This window comes from Humulus lupulus, chromosome 3 (assembly GCF_963169125.1).
Source record: "Humulus lupulus chromosome 3, drHumLupu1.1, whole genome shotgun sequence".
Taxonomy (NCBI): domain Eukaryota; kingdom Viridiplantae; phylum Streptophyta; class Magnoliopsida; order Rosales; family Cannabaceae; genus Humulus; species Humulus lupulus.
In genome coordinates this window covers 19,363,889-19,386,083 of record NC_084795.1, presented here as the reverse complement: position 1 = coordinate 19,386,083, position 22,195 = coordinate 19,363,889, and positions in this window count along the sequence as shown.

The following is a 22,195-nucleotide window of genomic DNA, read 5'->3' as shown; positions in this document are numbered from 1 at the left end:
TGGTTGGGATGTTGTGCGTGTAAATACTTGAGGAACAAACTCTGTTTTTGTCTAGACAGAGGTGAAGACTTTGCTTTGATTGGCATGTCGTGCATGACAGGGATGAAGAACAAAGTCTTTAGTCTGAAGTTAACCGTAATAATGTAATTATTTCTAATTACCGTAAAAATCGAATTATTTTCTAAATCACCGTAATATGTATAATTTTCCCAAAATTATTTCCACATAATGATTATGTAAGTTGGAATTACTCAGAGATCAAACACAAATAAGATGACTAATATAAGCCTATCAACTAAGCTGTTTATAAGATCAAAAATTCCAAAAGCATTATAAAAACACAAACTAAAAAACTAATAAGGCTTAATCAATCAAATTTCATTGTTGTGTAGAAGAATCTTAATTCTTCTTTATGAAAGAGTATTGACATATTAACTCTAATAATGACCGGCAAATTAAACAAAAAAATCTTCAAAAGATTAAGGGTGATTGAAACTCTTTTATAAAAACCTAAAATATAAAACTTAAAATCAAACAAAACACACTAAAAATTATATTATTAGATACCCATTAAATAATTTCAGACAAAATACAACAACAATCTATGTGGCTAAAACTTAAAATTTAACAAAAATTTCACTTTACAACACTGTGAATAATTTTTAATGACTTGAAAAAATTAGGAGGCACAAAATGTATTGGTCATAGTTCGGACAAAAAAATCCTAAATAACACTTCTAAATATATCGATAGCATTTGTATTAATTCATCACTAGTGTTAAGCATTACTTGACTTACTTTTTTTCATATAGAATAAGTACCACTCGTTTTCAAATGAATTGTATGCTCAAAGAGATTAAATAAAGAAGTCAAAGTTTAAATCTTGAACTTTCAAACTAGTGCCAAAATGATTTAATAAATGAAACCAGATTGTTTGTCTTTATGGTTTTGGATTATGTAAGCTATGACTATATATTTTGGGTTTGAAAGTAATGAATGGCATTGAGTTGGGTAGGTGTGGTAGTTAAAAGTTGAATGCATTAACAAGTGGAGTGGGGAACACATACGTTACAAACTACAAACCCATTAGATTAAGGTATGGCATTTATAACCAATGACTTTTTAGAAAGAGAATTGCTAATGGGAGTCGTTGGTGCTTAACATTGTAAAAATGTGACATATTGCTATTGGTAAAATTCAATACTGAATCTTACATATTTTAATTTAATAATTATTATAAGGTGTCACTAATTAATTATAAAATGTCATATTTTTTGGTATTAAACACCTTAAAATACTAAATAACAATAATCTTTTAGAAATCATAATATAACTGCTTTACTTAAGTGAATGGAATATTAGAAATATAGCTATCCAAAAAAATAATATAATGTGTCATTAGTGTGGTTAGTGGTCACCCTTAAAATTCAAATATAAAAATATATCCATTGGCTGCTGTAGTTGGGACTACTCTTTTGACAAGGAACAATTATGAGAGAAAAAAATAAAATGAAATAAATAATAAGACATAACATATATATATATATATGTATATATATTAGATACAATCAACGTCCAATATGAACGTTTTGTTAGTTTTATTTATAAAATTTATTAATTATTTTTATTAAATTTATATTAATGTCATAAATTTTGAAATGAATATCTTATTTTAATTAAATAATTTACTTATTTTTGTTTGTTGTGGTTTTTGAATTTGACAGTGGCAACAAGAGATTGTATATTATATATTTAATGTAATATTCACAAGAGATTATATATTATATGTTTAATGTAATATTAAATATTATACGTGGATTTTAAATTTAAGTTTATTCCTAGTTTTAAAAAAAAGCAATTTGTTGCTAATTCACAGTAGATTATTTATATTTTTAATATGATGTTATTGTAATAAGTGAGTTTAAGTTTAATTAAATTTTATTTGAGTTATAAAATGTATGATTTTATTATTTTTAAATAATAATTATTAAAATATCTAAAAGATATTATATTTTAATTTGTTTAATTATTTATTATTTTAAAATAATTATCATTGTAAAATATCTGAAAAATATTATATTTTAATTTGTTTAATTATTTATTATTTTTAAATAATTATTATTATAAAATATCTCAAAAATATCATATTTTAATTTTTTTAATTAATTATTTTATTTTATTTAAGTTGAAGTGTTTACAAACTACCGTTAAATATAATAATATTCCGTTAAAGTTAACATTAAAAAACTAAAAACCGTTAAAACCAAGAATCTCCGTTATCTACACGCTTATTATATAGAATAGATATAAGAGCACTCTCTTTCGGTGCTCTACTTCATCTTTTAAAATATCTCCCCAAAACACACATTTTTCTATTTTACCTCTAAGTTTTACATTTTACCATACATCAGATTCTGTATATCATTTAAATATTATATTTTCACACATTTTTTATTCATTTCAAATATTTTTTATAACTATCAATAATATCCTTATATATTTTAACGTTATAATATTAGGTTGAATGATGAATAATATACATTAGATATAGCTTTGTATTGTAGCTTTATCTAAAAATATTTGTAAAATACATTATCCAATGGATTCCCATTTTTCTTAATTTTAGCTATTTTTTTAAAGATTTTGGTAATATACCTCACTGGATGGGAGTGCTCTAATGTAAATGACTGTCTTAGCCTTTCGCCATTTTATATATTCTTTCCAAACAAGTAATGACTCGTATGCAATGAGAAAGCTATGATTTTATTTGTGGTAATTTGAAAACAAAAATGTAATAAAAATGAAATTTTTGCCTGTAATTATATAGGATATTTTTTATAAGATGCTAAATAATATATAAATATAATGAAATAATAATATTAAATAAAGAGACGGAGTCTTTTAACTATTTTTTTTATAGTTATGGCATGTTTACTAATACTAGGTAAAAATAATATGTAATGGAGGATGACTTAGTTTTAAAGTTATAAACATGATTATTCAAATATGTATTTATTTTTAGGAATATTTGCGGCATAAATATCTAATGTTTTACACTTGTTACAGTTAAATACCTAATTTTTTATTTTTACGTCAAAAATACTCAATGTTCAATATATGTTAAAGATAAATACCTAATCATTTTTCTTTGCGGCAAAAATATATAAAGTTTTTAAAACATTACTTTTTTCAATACCTCATCTTTTGGAGTTGTTAAGTGTTGACTCACCAGATATGTATCAGTCTGTAATTTATGTATTTTTGTTATCAAAATATGTATTATTTAAATTTGTATTAATTTAAAATGTCTTTTCAATTCATTTTTATAATTTAAAATATTTAAAAATAAATAAATAAATATGAAATTGATCGATTACAGAGTAACAAATGTCTGCTTAGTCAATATGCTGAACAGTTCCAACACAGAAGGTACTAACAAAAGTAATGTTTTAGCAACTTTAAGTATTTTTGTCGCAAAGAAAAAAGATTATGTAGTTATCTTTAACATATGAGTAATGATATGTGCACCCAAAATATGCACCCAAACATTACACACAGTGACGTGTCACTGCTTTTTAAAACAGTGGGTCTCAGTTTTAATAAATGTGATTGGCTAGGCCAAACTGTCACATCACTGTGTGTAATATTTGAGTGTATATTTTGGGTGCACATATCATTACTCTTAACATATATTGAACATTGAGTAATTTTACCGTAAAAATAAAAGATTAGGTATTTAACTGTAATAAGTGTAAAATATTGGTGTTGACGCGGTTCTTCGGCAACAGATAATTAATAGAATAAAGAGCGGGATTAGTGCTAAATAATGAACCGTAATAGATGAATGATCTTAAAGCAAAATGATAACACAAACACTTTTTTAGGTGGTTCAAAGGTTAAAATCATTCTAGTCCACTAGCCAATATTATTGCTATCCTTCTGATATTCTTTATAGGGTATTTCTTTACAAAATAGAATCCAACCCTTTGCAACTCCCATGGTCTCCATATTTATAGGGAGAGGGCACCTGGGGGTCGGCAAGGGAGGTCATCCCGTGACCTTCTCACCCATCATGTCACTTCTGTGACACTCATGATTAATTCCTAAAACCTGACAACGAAGTGTGGTCTAATCAATAGGTAAGGGGGATAATGGGCCGCACGGCCCAACCTAGTCGTGGGTGCCTGAACACGCACGTTTATGCTGCGTGTCCGAGAATTCAGGGATGGATCAGACACGTGATGTCTGATATATGCACATTTACATTGCGTGGTTGACTTTATAAGGGGTCAGAGGTGCCAACCCAAGCTCGTATCACGAGCTTGATGTAGTCTCAGCCCGTGGTGTCCCTACTTCTGACTCGACTCCTTAGTAATCCCATTAAGACTTAGATTACCTCGAGCTAAAGAGGTAGGACCTTGTAACAGTAGCTCCGGGGACATGATATCCACGTGGCTGATATAATTATGTCTTTTCTCAGCTCGCTAATAACCCGTGGATATTTAGGGCGTACATTTTCCCCTCAAGCCCCTGCTCGTGGCATATGACATCACCCAGGGGCCACAGTGGGGGCTTTTAGGCTCCTTTGTGGACTCTTCACATTCCGCCCATTATGCTGGCGTCGAATACGTGGAGCATCATGGTTGGTGACGGTACGTCTTCCGAGGACCGCATTAAATGGCCTAGCCTATATTCGGCCGTCGTTTCGTCTTTCGAGTAGTGATCCTCGTATCCTACATCAAGGCGATCCAATGACCCTCTTCCTTTGGCCTCTTATGTATATAAAAGGGCTGGCCACCTTTCGCATGGGCTACCCGTTCATTTGAAAATTTTCTCATTTTCTCATCTTCTTCTTAGTCTCAAAATGCTCTCTTTCTTCCGGTCACTGTTCCCAGCATCCTAGAAATTCAGGCACGAGAGTTCCTTCGAGACTCCGGTACCAGCGATCCCAGCAGGATTCCAACCCTGACGACCCTTTCAGCCTCCTCACAGCAAAACATTTCTGTAAGTCCTCCGTTTGTGCATGTTTTAAATGTTTTCCTTCATTGTCGCTTAGGTAAACTGTCTCTGTAATCGCATGCAGTATGTTGCTTGTTCTTTGCTGGTAGTTTATGCGTAGGTTTTTATCCTAGGGGTATCGACCGTAGGAAAAACCATTTAGGAGCATGACTCATAAGGTACACTTTCTGGGGAGATTTTCTGGGTAAAATCTTCGTATGCCTGTTTGGAATAACCAGTTCTTAGGGTGCAAAAACCGGGTAGCTTAGGGGACACGCTTCACAGGCGGTTTTGCACTGTTGCCTACTGAAACTTTCCTTCCAAGGCAAAATTTTACTCTGACCCTCCTGACACACGGATTTCGAGTAATCGGGGACCCATTGGGAGCACAGGCGCGTGTTCATAGAACCGCGTGGTCTCACTCTCCACGGGCTGAGATTACCTCAGCCCGTGTAAAGGAAACACTTCGCGCTAGATTCTTTCTTATGCTTAGGTCGCCCTTTCTAAATTTTATTCTTTGTTCGTTAGGCGACCAGATGGGACCAAAGAAGAGCGCACCCAAGAAGAGTGATGGCAGCTCGTCCTCCCAGCAAGCCAACAAGGGAAAGGAGGTGGCCACGGACTCCCCGATCCCCGCCTTCGATCCAGCTGTGGAGAAGGAGGTCGAGGTGGGGCCCGACGCTTTCTTCGAGGCCAAGAGGATCGCCTCGAAGGTCACAACCCAGGGGAAAGTGAATAAAATCTTCATTTCCCATAATATTGAGATAGGGAGGGGCACCCTAGACGCCCGACCTCCCCTTGAAGGCGAGCGGAGCTGCGCACCGCTCGATGAGGAGTACGCCGCTTGGAGCGACGAGCACCTCAAGGCTGGGGCCTTCCTTCTGCTGGACCAGTACTTCGCGGATTTTTTAAATTACGTGAAGCTAGCTCCCTTCCAGCTTCCCCCTAACTCATATCGTCTGTTAGCGGGGTTGAAGTATCTATTCCTGAAGCAGGAATGGGAGGTCCCCACACCGGCGGACATCCTCTACTTCTTCTGCCTCAAGGCCAGCCCGGAGCAGCGGGGGCGAGGCGACAGGTTCTACTACCTGACCCGTTTTCCAAATTCGGCTGCATTCATCGAGCTACCCAGCCACCCCAACGACTTTAAGGACCAGTTTTTTATGTCCAAGGGGTTTTGCAACTGCGAACACCACTACTTCAACCGTCCTCATAAGTACCTTCTACTCTCAGCTCGTAAGTTGATTGTTGATTAGCTTCTTTTATTCATTCCTGACTTAGAAACTATCATGCAGCTATTTTCACGAGGATGGCCAAGTCAGTGACTCTTGGGGGTCAATACGAGACCTTGGCGGGGCTCCCCCCAAGAGAAAAGGATTATTGCCAGCTCGTGTCCGACGAGACGATGCTGGCGTGCAAGCTAATCTCTCCGGGCCAGACTTTGGCCTTGAGGAGACCGCGGAATCTCCCTCCTGCTCGCGAGATGGCGCCCATCCTCGAGGAGGAGGCCGTGGGAGAGGATGGGGACGAGGAGGACGAGGTGCCCCTCATGCGGTGGAGGCGGCCTTTGGAGGTCGCCTAAGAAGCAAACGTGGAGAGGGCCCAGTCCGGGGCAGCAGCCAGCCCCTCCGGCCAAGGTAATCCTTATTTATTTAGGGATTTAGATAGGGTCACTGTAGACTTAAGGCTTGCTAGGTTTACTCCCGGCCAAATCGTTCACCGCCACCGAACAGACCCAGACCGCAACACCACTTTACTCCAGTGTGTTGACCAGCTCGTGCTGCGTAATGAAATGGGTCGCCCTAGGGGAACGGTAGTAGTAGACAACACCCTAGCCTTTAGGCCGGCCTTCTTTGAGGAGTATGGGACCAATCTTAGGTCGTGGCCCTCCCTCCTGGAGGGTGTAGTAGCTCCGGGTCTTAGGCAGTACGTAGAAGAGTCCAGTCCCGAGGCAGGTCCGGACCCAGAGCCTCTTCTAGCTCGCAAAGTCGTTATCTTAGACTCCCCTGCTGAAGCTCTGGGGCCGGAGGTCGTGACCATAGATTCCTACTCTAGCTCGGAGGGTAGGACCCCTTTCAATACATACTTGAGCTCTGTTTTCTTTTTCTTTTTTTTTTGTACAAATATTTTTACATGTATATTAATGCTTTGTCTTTGTTTCAACAGAGATGTCGCAGGCCGGGGATGACAACTTGCGGGCCATGTTCCAGGGGGGAAACCCTCCCTTCGGGCCTTTGGTGAAGAGGCTCCGGTTAACGAAGAAGGCTGTTGGGACACCCTCTAAGTCCCTGGTTAAGGGGAAAAACCCAGGCCCTTCTGCCACTGAAAAGGTGCCTCCACCCCCTCCTGCCGCAGAGAAGATGGCTCCACCTCCAACGCAATCTCTCGTCCCTGCTCGGGAAAAGGAGGCGGTCGCCGGGACCTTGCCAACTACGCCCCCCGAGGTGCGCGTCCCGATCAACCCCCAGGCCTTGGAGAAAATCCCCGATGTCTTTCGTGGGACGGTTTACGAGACTGCGAGCTACACCGTGGACCACTATTACAACGCCACCCCGAGGGACCTGCGGGAGATCGAGACGAGGAGTCCTGAGAACGTGATGGAGTCGTCATTGGGGATGACCCTCACGGTAAGTAAGCTCTACCATTCGTTTCTTTTCATTTGCTTTATTTCTAAGGCCTCTACCTTACACATTTTTTCTTTCTCGCAGGCGTCTTTGGCTCTTCACCGGAGCATATCCCGATCTAGGGCCAGGCTCGAGGAGATGAGGAGCGAGCACCAGACTGCCCTGGCCGCCTGTGCGACTGCCCAGAAACAGGAACAGGACGCCAAAGACGCCCTAGCGACCGTGCAGGCTGAGCTAGACGCATCTCGACCTAAGCTGCTGGAGGCCGAGTCTACCAAGGTCACCCTGGATGTTGCGAGGGTGGAACTTGAAGAAGCTAAGGCTGCCCTTGCGGCGGAGAAGGCGACCTCCACCACCTCCATGGAGAACATGTTGTACCATTGCTGGGCCTTTAACCCGGATGGTGACTTTTCCCTCTTGGGGACGGAAGCGTGGGAGTCCTTCCTGGGGAAGTTCAAAGCTCGCCTCCAACAAGAGGCGCCCTCCGAGATCGGGGAAACTCCGTCTACAATCGAGCAGGACGGCGAGGTGGTGACTTCAACGGAGCGACCTGGCAGGGCCTAGGAATTTTCTCCTCCTTCTTTATCGTTTATTGATTTTTGTAACTTTATGTGATGAGGTTTTTTAACCTCGAGACAATTGATTTCTTCAACTTTATTTTTAATTGATTTACATCTTTTTGCTTCTATCTCATTTCTCTTCTAAGCATTTGGTAATATTCTTAGTTTCTGTTGGTGTTGTGATTGACATCCTATGCTTTTCTAAGAAAAACATCTGTTAACCAACTTGAACCAACTTCTAAGAGTTAAGTCCTGGTTGAATCCAGTACATTAATTTGAAAACTTAGTTCGTGTTAATCCTTTATTAATATCTCGTGCTTTTTAAGAAAAACATCAATCAATCAATTTGAATTAACTTCTAAGTTTTAGGACCTGGTTACATCCAGGACGTTAATTTGAAAACTTAGTTCGTGTTAATCCTTTATTAATATCTCGTGCTTTTTAAGAAAAACATCGATCAATCAATTTGAATTAACTTCTAAGTTTTAGGACCTGGTTACATCCAGGACGTTAATTTGAAAACTTAGTTCGTGTTAATCCTTTATTAATATCTCGTGCTTTTTAAGAAAAACATCGATCAATCAATTTGAATTAACTTCTAAGTTTTTTAGGACGACCTGGTTATATCTAGGATATAACTTAGTTCGCATTAATCCTTTACCGATATCTCGTGCTTTTTAAGAAAAACATCGATCAATCGATTTGAATTAACTTCTAAGTTTTTTAGGACGACCTGGTTATATCCAGGATACATGCCCCCCAAGTAATTAGGAAAGGGTCTTTCGTGGTTACTTGACCTTACACCCACAAACATACACAAGATTTAGTTCTCATTACTTAATAAACAAAAGATGGCCTCTGACTAAGCCTTACAAGGGTATCATTGATAATATTTCTTCAAACAGATAGCGTTCTAAGTTCGTGGGACTGCTTCTCCATTAAGCCGAGCTAACTTGTAGGTTCCTTCTTTTACGATCTCGGTTATTTGGTAGGGCCCCTCCCAATTCGGTCCCAATGCTCCGTCTTTGGGGTCCTTACTGGCTAAGAAGACTCTTCTGAGGACCAGGTCGCCAATGCTAAAGGCACGTTTTCTGACCTTTGAGTTGAAATAACGAGTGATCTTTTGCTGATAATGTGCGAGCTGCAGCTGTGAATCTTCTCGTCTTTCATCAATAGGGTCGAGGGATGCGCAGAGCAATTCGTGATTGCGGTCCTGGTCAAATGCCTGGACTCTACGCGAGGCTACCTTTACTTCGACAGAAAGGACTGCCTCACTCCCGAAAGCCAGGGAGAAAGGAGTATGACCCGTCGGCGTTCAATGTGAGGTCCGGTATGCCCACAGTACCTGGGGGAGCTGTTCTGGCCAGACTCCCTTGGCTTCATCCAGTCTTTTCTTAAGGCTTGCCTTTAGCGTCTTATTTACGGCCTCGACCTGTCCATTCGCCTGGGGATAGGCCACGGAGGAGAAACTTTTTACAATGCCATGCCTCTCATAGAATTCGGTGAAGAGGTCGTTGTCGAACTGCATTCCATTATCTGATACGATCTTCTTTGGCAGCCCGAATCGGCAAATAATGCTTTTGACCACGAAATCGAGGACTCTTTTTGAAGTGAAGGTTGCCAGGGGCTCTGCTTCTGCCCACCTGGTGAAGTAGTCGATGGCCACCACCACATAACGGACCCCTCCCTTTCCAGTAGGGAGGGTGCCAACCAAGTCGATTCCCCAGACCGCGAATCGCCACGGGGACGAGATCATCTTCAGCTCGACTGGGGGAGCTCGGGAAACGGTGGCGAATCACTGGAATTTGTCACATCTTTTGACGTAGGAGATTGAGTCCTTTGACAGAGTGGGCCAGTAATATCCTTGCCTTAAGATCTTCAGGGCCAAGCTTTGCCCCCCAGCGTGATCTCTGCAAAAACCCTCGTGCACTTCCTGCAAAATGGTCTTCGCTTCGCCTGGCAGAACACATCGTAGGAGAGGTAGAGAGTGTCCACGCCGGTACAATATTCCATCTACCACTGTGCATCTTGGAGCTTGGTAAAGCACCCGCCTTGTGTCATTTCACTCTTCGGGTAACTTTCCTGCTGTGAGATATTCGAGGATGGGGGTCATCCAGGTCGGTCTGACGTCGATCATCTCGACCTCCACCGTAACTCCCTCTATGCTTAGTTTCTCCAAGAACTCTATCGGTACTAACCCTAAGGTATCCGCCTCCCCGGAGGTAGCGAACTTTGCTAGGGCATCTGCGTTGGCATTCTGCTCCCGAGGTATCTGCTCGATTGAGCCCCGCTCAAATGCTGACAGCTCGACTTTTACCTTGGCCAGGTAAGCAGCCATCTTGGTTCCCCGTGCTTGGTATTCACCTAACACCTGGTTTACCACGAGCTGGGAATCACTATAACACTGAACGGAGCTGGCCTTCAGCTCCTGGGCCACCCTTAGCCCGGCCAGTAAAGCTTCGTATTCAGCCTCGTTGTTGGATGCCTTAAATCTGAATCTCAACGCCGAGTGGAATCGATGTCCTTCTGGGGATATCAAAATGATTCCAGCCCCGGAGCCATTCTCATTAGATGAACCATCTACGAAGACCTTCCATGAGGCCTGGGCCATAGCAGTCTGAGTCGAATCTTCCACAGGATCTTCTTGGAATCTTGTGCACTCTGCCACAAAATCAGCCAGGGCCTGGCTTTTTATTGTAGTTCGCGGTGTGTACAAAATCTCGAACTGGTTGAGCTCAATAGCCCACTTCAACAAACGTCCCGATGCTTCAGGTTTTTGCAAAACCTGCCTTAAAGGTTGATCGGTTATGACATGTATTGAGTGGGACTGGAAATACGGCCTGAGCTTTTGGGAGGCCGTAATGAGACAGAAAGCCATCTTTTCCATTAACGAATATCAGGACTCAGCTCCAATAAGCCTCTTGCTGACGTAATAGACTGGCTTCTTAGACCGGTTTTCTTCTTGGACTAATACGGCACTAGCTGCATCTTCTGTGACGGCTAGGTAAAGGAAGAGAGGCTCTCCTGCCATTGTTTTGGACAAGACGGGTGGCTCGGCTAAATGTGCTTTTAGGTCGAGGAAGGGACACTCGCACTTCTCGGTCCATTCGAACTTCTTATTCCCCCGGAGCAGGTTGTAGAATGGCAGACACTTGTCGGTAGATTTGGAAATAAACCGATTAAGGGCTGCCACCCTTCCTGTCAGGCCTTGAACGTCCTTTCGCGACCGAGGTGAGGGCAGCTCGAGCAACGACTTGATCTTATCGGGGTTTGCCTCGATTTCTCTGGTATTGACGATGAAACCTAGGAATTTTCCAGATGCGACCCCGAAAGTACACTTCTGCGGGTTAAGTCTCATGCCGTATTCTCTCAGTATCTTAAAGAATTCCTCCAGGTCAGAAACATGGCTATCAGAAGTTTTTGACTTGACCAGCATGTCATCAACGTACACTTCCATGTTCTTCCCGATCTGGTTGGCAAACATCCTGTTGACCAACCTCTGGTATGTAGCTCCGGCGTTCTTCAGTCCGAATGGCATGACCTTGTAACAATAAAGGTTAGTTGGGGTCATGAAGCTAGTGTGCTCCTGGTCCACTAGATTCATGGCGATCTGATTATAGCCCGAATATGCATCCATAAAGGACATGAGTTCGTGCCCCGCCGTGGTGTCTACCAATTGGCCGATCCTTGGCAAGGGGACATAGTCTTTGGGGCAAACTTTGTTCAGATCGGAGAAGTCGATGCAGGTCCACCATTTCCCGTTGGGCTTCGGGACCAACACAGGATTGGCGACCCAGACCGGGAACTTAGCTTCGCAGATAAAGCTGCACTTTAACAGTCGGGCTACTTCCTCTTCTAATGCTTCAGCTCGGGTTGTTCCCAGGCGCCTCCGTTTCTGGGATTTCGCAGACATGCTCTTATCCAAGTGGAGGGTGTGCATGAAGACGCTCGGACTGATCCCCACCATGTCCTCATGCGATCATGCAAACGCGTCCAGGTTCTCCTGCAGGAACTTAATCAGCTCCGCCTTCCTTTCGTCACATAGATTTTTCCCGAGCTTTACCATTTGCGAGGGATTCTGTGGATCGATATTTACCTCCTCGAGCTCTTCGATAGCTTGGAGCTCAGATTTATCCTCGCCTATTTTGGGGTCAATATCATCACTTAAGATGATATTTTCCCCTTCGGAATTATGAGATTTTTCAATCTCAGGATTAGGCACGAGTTCTTAAGATTCCTCATTTCCACCTTGGACGGTCATCGTTAAACTGCTCGGGTTTTAATTTTCACTTCATAGAAATGTTGTAGCATTCCCTGGCAGCAAGTTGATCGCTACGGACCGTGCATATCCCCATGGAAGAGGGGAATTTTAGCGCGAGATGGCGGATGGAGGTAACGGCTTCAAACACTATTAGTGTAGGTCGACCCAAAATGGCATTGTACGCGGCGGGACAATCGATGACCACCAACTCGAGGAGTTTCGAGACTGTCCGAGGTCCCTCTCCCAAGGTGATCACCAGCTCGATCGTTCCTATTGTCATCGATCCTTCTCTAGAGAATCCATACAGCATCATGGAGGTGGCTTTTAGCTCGGTGACAGACAAACCCATCTTTTCCAGCGTGGACCGGAACAGTAGGTTGACCGAGCTCCCATTATCGACCAGCACTCTCCTAACCCTCTGATTAGCGAGCTTCACGGCTACGACCAGAGGGTCGTTATGAGGGAACTGGACGTGACTAGCATCTTCTTCAGTAAATATGATTGGTTGCCTCTCCAATCCCTGCTGCTTCGGTAAATGCTGCTCGGGGACGAACTCCACTCCATTATGAGCCTTAAGCTCGTTGACGTATCTCTTTTGGGCACCTCTGCTCGTGCCAGCCAGATGGGGACCTCCAGAGATCATGGAGATCTCTCCTCCTATCACGGGAGGAGGGAGGTCCTGATCTACCCGAGACCCGGGCTGACTGACCGGGACCTCCAGAGCTGGATGGCCTGCGGGAACTCTATTCCGCGCATACTGAGCCAAGGGTCCGGCTCTGATGAGAGTCTCGATCTCATCCTTCAAGTGTCTACAATCATCAGTATTGTGGCCAATGTCGTTATGGAACCGACAAAACTTGGAAGGGTATCGCTGACCCTTCTGGTGCTTTAACGGTTCCGGCTTCTTCCAGGGGATGCGAGCAGAATTTGCTAGGAAGATGTTCTCTCTAATGTGGGTGAGCTCGGTATAAGTCGCGTATACTGGCTTGAATTTTTCTATGGACTTGTTCTTCTTTGGGCCATGCTGGTTTCCCTCGCCGCTCCCCTTTCTCTTGTCTCCACCAAACTGGTTATTCTGTGTAACGGTCTGGGTCGCTGTCACGACCTCCGTTCCCACTCCAGCGGGCTGTTTAGGGGCTTGGCTGGTTCCTGCGGCTAAGGCTCGGTCCTCCTCCGGGTTGATCCATCCCTGGGCCCTATTTAGGAATTTATTTACTGTGCTGACTCCCTTCCTTTGTATCTCTTCCCAGAGTTCTCCACCGACGAGGATCCCAGTTCTCAAAGCCATGAGCTTGGAGCTGTCATCTGCGTCTCTGGCCCGAGCAGTGATGTTCACGAATCTGCTCAAGTAAGCCTTCAGAGGCTCGTCGGGTTGCTGCCTTACGTTGGCCAGGGTATCGGCCTTGACGCGGGCAGCCTGGGAAGCTCGGAATGCTCTCTTGAAGTCAACAGAGAAAGTTTTCCACGAGCTGATTGACTGCTTCTTACTCTGTTTGAACCATTGTCTGGCCGAACCAGTCAAGGTGGAAGGAAATATTAGACATCTCAGCTCGGGACCAATGTTGTGGGCCATCATCAGGGTATTGAACATGCCCAGATGATCTGACGGATCCCCGTCTCCGTTGAATTTGGACAAGTGCGGCATGCAGAAACTAGGTGGATATGCCATTACTGCTATGCTGGGGGCGAAGAGCTCAAGTTCGTCCCCTGAATCATATTCATCTTTTTCTGATAGGAGCTTCCTCATCAGCTCCTCCATCTGAGCCAGACGCTCAAGGGTTTTGTCTTGACTTCCTTGGTTGTTCCGGGGCTGTTCAATAGCTCCGGATCCATTGTGCGCGTTTGGCAGGTTATTGTCCCTCCTATCTTAAGATAGGTTATATGGGATGTTCCCGCTGTCACGTACTTCAGACAGGTCATCCCTTTGGCGAGCGCGGCTACCATTTCCAACTGGGTCTCCTCTTTGAGAGTTTAGGCGATCTCGGAGGTCTCTTCTTGGGGCGGCCTGAGGACTTTGCGCCGAGCTCAAGCATTGGCGCAGGTCTTCGCCGGAGAGGTCACTTCGACGGCTTCCGGTCCAATAGCTTCCATTTGAGAAGCTCGGGGCCCGCCGCTGAGGACGGGGATCCGGGACTTCTCTAGGTGCCCGGCTACGATGGGAAGGCCCGGCAAAAGGAGGATTTCTTCTGCTGCTCCCATGAGCCGGAATGTCTCGGATTGGCCGAGGAGGAGACAGGTATCTTATTGGTGAAGGAGGATATCTGACCGGAGATGCGATCCTGGTCCCGTCAGGGCGGATCAGGTTAGGTCGCGGCCGCTCCGCTCTACCATCCTCCGCATCCTATGCTCGGCGGTCTGAGCGGGGTGCAGGACGGCTGACCGGGGTGGGCTGTCGTTGTGAGCCCTCCTCGGATCTCCTTCGCGAGCTCCCTCGAGCCCTCCTGGGCGCGCTCGAAGGCGGGAGTAAGCTGGGAGTTGAGGTCCGGACCGATCGACTGTACTGTTGCTCGGCCCTAGGAAGTTCCTCAAAAGTGGTCTCCTGATGGTGCGATGTGGGAGTGGAGTTTGATGTCAGGGGTCTGATCGACCGACTGGGCCTGGACCGATTACCCCGGCGGGACTTATGAGTCTCGCCTTGCCTCTTTCCGACGTTAGCGTCGGTTGTAAAAGGGGGTAGTCGAGTCAAAACCTCTTGAATTTGCTGGTTAGCTTTCGTCAGCTGACTTCTCAACTGAGCATTTTCCATTTCCACCACCGTGTAAAAATCTGGGTTCGGATTGGGCGACCGGGGAGCCGAACTTGCCTGGCCGCTGCTGGACCTCAGGGTTCTGATCATCGGAAATGGCGGCATGATGGGCCTCATGCCCATCACGTTGGTCCCCCTCGTTACCATGTCTTGAGCGAGTGACTACCATGGTTGGGTATTTGCGATAGCACCAATCTAACAAACTCTCAATGAAAGCACCAAACCGTTGACGCGGTTCATCGGCAACAGATAATTAATAGAATAAAGAGTGGGATTAGTGTTAAATAATGAATCATAATAGATGAATGATCTTAAAGCAAAATGATAACACAAACACTTTTTTAGGTGGTTCAAAGGTTAAAATCCTTCTAGTCCACCAGCCAATATTATTGATATCCTTCTGATATTCTTTACAGGGTATTTCTTTACAAAATAGAATCCAACCCTTTGCAACTCCCAGGGTCTCCATATTTATAGGGAGAGGGCACCTGGGGGTCGGCAAGGGAGGTCATCCCGTGACCTTCTCACCCATCATGTCACTTCTGTGACACTCATAATTAATTCCTAAAACCTGACAACGAAGTGTGGTCTAATCAATAGGTAAGGGGGATAATGGGACGCACGGCCCAACCTAGTCGTGGGTGCCTGAACACGCACGTTTATGCTGCGTGTCCGAGAATTCAGGGATGGATCAGACACGTGATGTCTGATATATGCACATTTACATTGCGTGGTTGACTTTATAAGGGGTCAGAGGTGCCAACCCAAGCACGTATCACGAGCTTGATGTAGTCTCAGCCCGTGGTGTCCCTACTTTTGACTCGACTCCTTAGTAATCCCATTAAGACTTAGATTACCTCGAGCTAAAGAGGTAGGACCTTGTAACAGCAGCTCCGGGGACATGATATCCACGTGGCTGATATAATTATGCATTTTCTCAGCTCGCTAATAGCCCGTGGATATTTAGGGCGTAAATTGGGTATTTATACCGCAAATACATTTGAATATATCATATGAAGTTCTTTAGGACTTCTCTACTCATAATTTAATCTATAAATAAAGAATATATTTAATAATTCTCAATCAACAAGATGAAATAAGAAATCATTCTTCAATAGTTTATAAAATAATCAGGAGCTCTTCAAAAGTTTTTTACAACGTATTATTTACGAATTCACATTGCATAGGCATTCATACTTGTAATTTCAAATAATTATTCACCTACATGTCTTTAATCCAGACAAAGATATTTGTTGTATAATGCGCGCGACTTTGAATTTATATTTCACAAGACATGTTAAATTCTTCTGGAATTTTTCCGGTAAGGTATTTTAAATTTTCATATTACTAGAAGCTCCAAATAAATCATTTGTGCTGCAACGTTTATATGACACATATCAATTCTCATAAAACATATATACTCCAGGCAATAATTAAATCTTGTTTAATGCCCAAATCGTGACAACCACTAAGCGGTGGTTGTAGTATAGATCGAGTGATCGATCCACAAGGAGGTAACCTAAAACCAAAATATTAGTAGAAAATAACACAAAAAGTTAGTAACATAAAATAAATAAAAATGGAAATGAAAGGATATTTGAGATTTTAGTGTTGTCTTTTTTATGAAATGATAAAATGAGATAAGTGAAATAAAAGTAAGGTGTAATCAAGAGTTTGAGAAATAGAAAAGTTTTAAGAATCATCCATATGCTTGTTTGGTTACTTAGTTACTTGATTTACAAAAATACACAAATAAATAGTTCACATCCCAACATTTACTTAGAAAATCTAACATTAAAGTCTATATTCTTTTCTAACAAAAGTTCATTTAAGTTATAAAGCTCTTTACTTTAAAAGCACAATATTAATATTATGAAAAATCTAAAATGACAAAATACCCAAGGGCAATAATGTAATAGAGGATTAGGCATAAAATTATGTATCAATATTACTTTTACTAATTATAAGCACATAGAAAGAGCATGACTAATTATATATACTATTAGTGCAAGTAAATAAATATAACAAAATAGAGATGAGGATGAAAGAACGTAAATAACTCAAATACATTATATTAAGATCATAGTAAATCAAAGTAGCAAAATAACATCACTAGCATATGGAATCATCCCTAACCTTCCTAGGAAGATTAGGCCATTATGTTCATGATTCTCACAAAATTCTAAGAAGAAAATATGAGAAGAAAGTGAGTAGAAATTTTGCTATAGTTTATTTACTATAAAAATTACATACCAAATGTGAAAGAAGAGCTCCTATTTATAGAATGAGAAAATGACTAAAAAGAAATTAAATTACAAATGGGGTCTACAAAATAAATTTGAAATCTTAATAATAAAATATGATTTTGAAAAATCAAATCTTATTATTAATATTAACCTAGTTATTTTAGTGAATAGTCATTTTGCCATTTTTCTAAAGCACCACAAAATATGAGCTTAAGAGCTCAAAATGGAAAGGTGCAAGACCCAAAACCCACAAAAATTGGGTTGAAATGTCGCTGAAAGTGTTGACCAAGTGCAGCCAATAGAGACGCGCCACATGTCCAGGTGGTGGCAAGCTTGGGCTTGGGCTTGTTTGGCATCATTTTGGGCCTAATTCCCTTAAAAAAATGTCACGTTTTCAACTCTTTTTTCACTTTTGATTCTTTCTTTCTTCTTTTTTTTATGCCAAAATGCAACTTTAATTCCTACAAAATAACAATAAATTAAATTATAATAAAATATATTTATTTATAAAATATTAATTACATGAAAATATTAATTAAACTTAATTTATTTTTACCATTAAGATCAATAAATATGCATTTTTCACCACTAATCACAACCCACAACTAGTTTATTGCTAGTCCCTAGCAATTCAAGCGAAAAAGAAAATTGTCAAGTTGAATAATCAAGTCAAACCAAGCAAAATCATCTAGGCATTTTCAAAGTATCAGCAAGAAGTCAGAAATTACTATCTAAACTACTTCAGTTGCGATTCCAGAGTTATGTGAGTGTGCACCAAACCATTTTTTTTTTTATCGCAAGTCATAACACAAATAGTATCGAAAAATATCAAAAGTATAAAGGTCTCAACTCCAAATTCCTCACGGGCATTGAAAGTATTTGTATGGGAATGATTACACTCTTAGAGTTTGAAATGTAACAGTTTACGCTCAAATGAGAAAGATAAACTTTTTAGGACAAGCAATTTGAACAAGTTTTGATCACAAGATAGGCAAATCAACTTATTGGAATTCAAATGACAAACAACCTTTGGGATTTACATGAGAAAATTCAAAGAGCAAAATGACAACTAACTAGAAATGATAAATAAGAAAATGAACTATAATGATAATCAAATTAATATTTTTTTAATACAATTACACAAAATAATAGTAATAGAAATATAATGTTTTCAACAACTACAAAATAATAGAGAAAAATGTTGCTCTTGTTCTTTTTTTTCATTTTTTTTTCTTCTTTTGTTTTTTTTTTTCATCATCATTTTTTTTCATCATTCTTTTCCTTTTTTTTTTCTTTTTTTTTCTTGACAAGATACACACACAAAAATGAAAGGAAATTACAAACAAAATAAATTGAACATAAATTTAAAAAAATATTACAAAGACTCATTCTTAAATGAAAAACATCCATCTAGTAAACGTCATGTTTTAAATTCCAAAGATGTGACTTTACCAACTCAAATGAAAAAGGTAGGGAAAGAGAACACCTGGATGATGACCATGTGTTTAACGCCCAAAACGTGCATCCACTAAGTGATGGTTGTAGTATAGATCGGGCGGTCGATTCCACAAGGAGGCAATGAAATAAAATTAATCAATAAATAAAGTTTAGAGATAAATAATATGAGGGAAAATAGAACAAGTGATATTTTTGTTGTTTTTAAGATTTAAATATTAGAAATAAAGATAGACTAAAGTGTGATATAACAATAGGTAACAAGTAGGAAGAATCAAGAGTCATCAATATGCATACTTATTTATTTGGATATTTGATTCACAAAAATTACACAAATGGATAGTTCACATCCCAACTATTCATTTGGAAGATTTAACATTGAAGCACAAATATATTTTACAAAAATGTATTCAAGTGATTACTATTATTTACCATGGAAGGATGAGATAAATATTATGAGAAATCTAAAAAGGACATTATACCATTGGCCATAATGTAATAAAAGATTGGACATAAAACCTAACACAAATATTACTTTTACTATTTATAAAATACATAGAAAGAATATGACTAATTCTATATAGATTTAAAAGTAAATATATATGAATGAGATGGAGAAAATGATAAAGATATTATCTATATTATTTTCACTAATTTGATAATACATAGAAAGTGCTTGACAAAATCTATACACTATTAGTAAACATAAATATAGATAACAAGATGAAGGAATGAGATGAAAGAAAATAAATCACTCAAACATATAAATTTTAAGCACAAGGTCAATCAAAAATACCAAACAAAATCATAATGCATATATGATCATCCTAACCTTCCTAAGAATGTTAGCCTATTATGCTAGACATTCTCATGAAATTCTAGAGAGAAAATATGAGAAATGAGACTAAATTTGGTAGAGTTTTGCTGCCTAAAAATTACATACAAAATGTGAAATGAGAGTCCCTATTTATAGAGGGAGAAAATGACTAAAAAGAAATCAAACAACAAAATGCCCTAGATGTAAGAGGCGTCATTTGGGAGAGTGTAGGGCAAATACCTGCTATTTGTGTGGAGCAGTGGGTCATTTTAAGAAGGATTGCCCTAAGGCAAGAAAGGAAGAACCCAAGAAAGCGGACAGCTCGGCCCCAGCTCGAGTGTTCGCATTGACTCAAGCAGAAGCTGAGGCTTCACCCTCAGTTGTTACAGGTCAGATTCCTAGTGCTGGAACCCCTTATAATGTATTGATTGATTTTGGTGCTACACATTCTTTTGTTGCTAGTAGAATTATTGATAAACTGTGTAGACCCTGTGATTTTGACCCTGTGATTTTTTATGCTGTGGGGTTTGAAACTTTATTATCCACTGGGGAATTGGTGGTATCCAGGAGATGGGTCAGATCTTTGCCAGTGACAGTGGAGGGCAGAGACCTATCAGTGGATTTGATAGAGTTGGTTATGACTGACTTCGACATGATATTGGGTATGGATTGGTTGGTAAAATATGGGGCAACCATTGATTGCAGAAGGAAGATGGTCACCTTTGAGCCTGAAGGTGAGGATTATTTTGTGTTTGTTGGTACTGTGCATGGACCTCGCATACCTTTGATTTCAATTTTGAGGGCTAGAGATCTATTGCAAGGGGGTTGCATTGGATTCTTAGCCAGTGTGGTTAATACCACTCAGGTCATGCCGGTGAGACCAGAAGAGACTAGATTAGTTTGTGAATTTCTAGATGTATTTCCAGAAGATTTGCCAGGGTTGCCACCACACAGAGAAATAGAGTTCATGATAGAAATGGCACTAGGGATGAAGCCAGTGTCTAGAGCACCTTATAGAATGGCCCCAACTGAGTTAAAATAATTGAAAGTACAGTTGCAAGAGTTGTTAGATTTGGGTTTTATCAGACCTAGTTTTTCACATTGGGGAGCGCCAGTTCTGTTTGTAAATAAGAAGGATGGTTCTCTGAGGATGTGCATTGATTACAGAAAACTGAATAAGTTAACAATTAAGAATAAGTATCCTTTGCCAAGGATAGATGATTTGTTTGATCAGTTGCAAGGTAAGAAGGTATTCTCAAAGATCGATCTTCGTTCTGGTTATCATCAGTTGAGGGTCAAGGAGGGAGATATACCGAAGACTGCTTTTCATACCAGGTATGAGCATTATGAGTTTTTAGTCATGTCTTTTGGATTGACTAATGCCCCTGCTGCTTTTATGGATATGATGAACAGAGTGTTCAAGGATTATTTGGACCATTTTGTGATTGTCTTCATCGATGATATCCTGGTATATTCTCAATCTGAGTCAGAGCATGAGCAGCATCTGAGGTTGGTTCTGCAGAGACTGAGGGAACACAGACTGTTTGCAAAGTTCAAGAAGTGTGAGTTTTGGTTATCTCAGGTATCCTTTCTTGGGCACATTGTCAGTAAGGAGGGGATTAAGGTAGATCCAGCGAAGATTGAGGCGGTCAGAGATTGGACAAGGCCAAAGAATGCTTTTGAGGTTAGAAGTTTCCTTGGATTGGCAGGTTATTATAGGCGTTTCGTGGAAGGGTTCTCAATGATTGTTACTTTGTTGACTAAGCTGGCACGCAAGAGTCAAAATTTGTATGGTCAGATAAGTGTGAGAACAACTTCTAGGAACTGAAGCAGAGGTTGATTACAGCTCTGATTCTGAGTCTTCCAACAGATCAGGAGAAGTTTGTGATTTATTGTAATGCTTCTCATCAGGGTTTGGGCTGTGTTCTGATGCAGTCAGAGAAAGTAATTGCCTATGCTTCACGTCAGCTGAAGGAGTATGAAAAGAGATATCCCACCCATGATTTGGAGTTGGCGGATGTGGTCTTTGCTTTAAAGATATGGATGCATTATCTTTATGGGGAGAAGTGTGAGATTTATACAGACCACAAGAGCCTGAAATACTTCTTCACGCAGAAAGATCTGAATATGAGACAAAGGCATTAACTGGAGTTAGTAAAAGATTATGATTGTGAAATTTTGTATCATCCAGGAAAAGCCAACGTGGTAGCTGATGCTTTAAGCCGGAAGGGTCCGGGGCAAATTTATGGTGCGAGGCTGATAGCCAGAGAGTTAGCTGATGATATGACCAGAGCTAGTATAGAGTTGCTGGTGGGCCAGTTGGCCAATATTATGCTACAGTCTACACTATTGGAGAGAATCAAGGAGGGTCAGTTGAGTGATCCACAGCTGATCAAGATCAGAGATGATTTTTTGGCTAGAGCATCCAAAGATTATTCAGTGTCTGATTTGAGCTTGTTGAGATACAAGGGGCGGATATGTGTTTCGT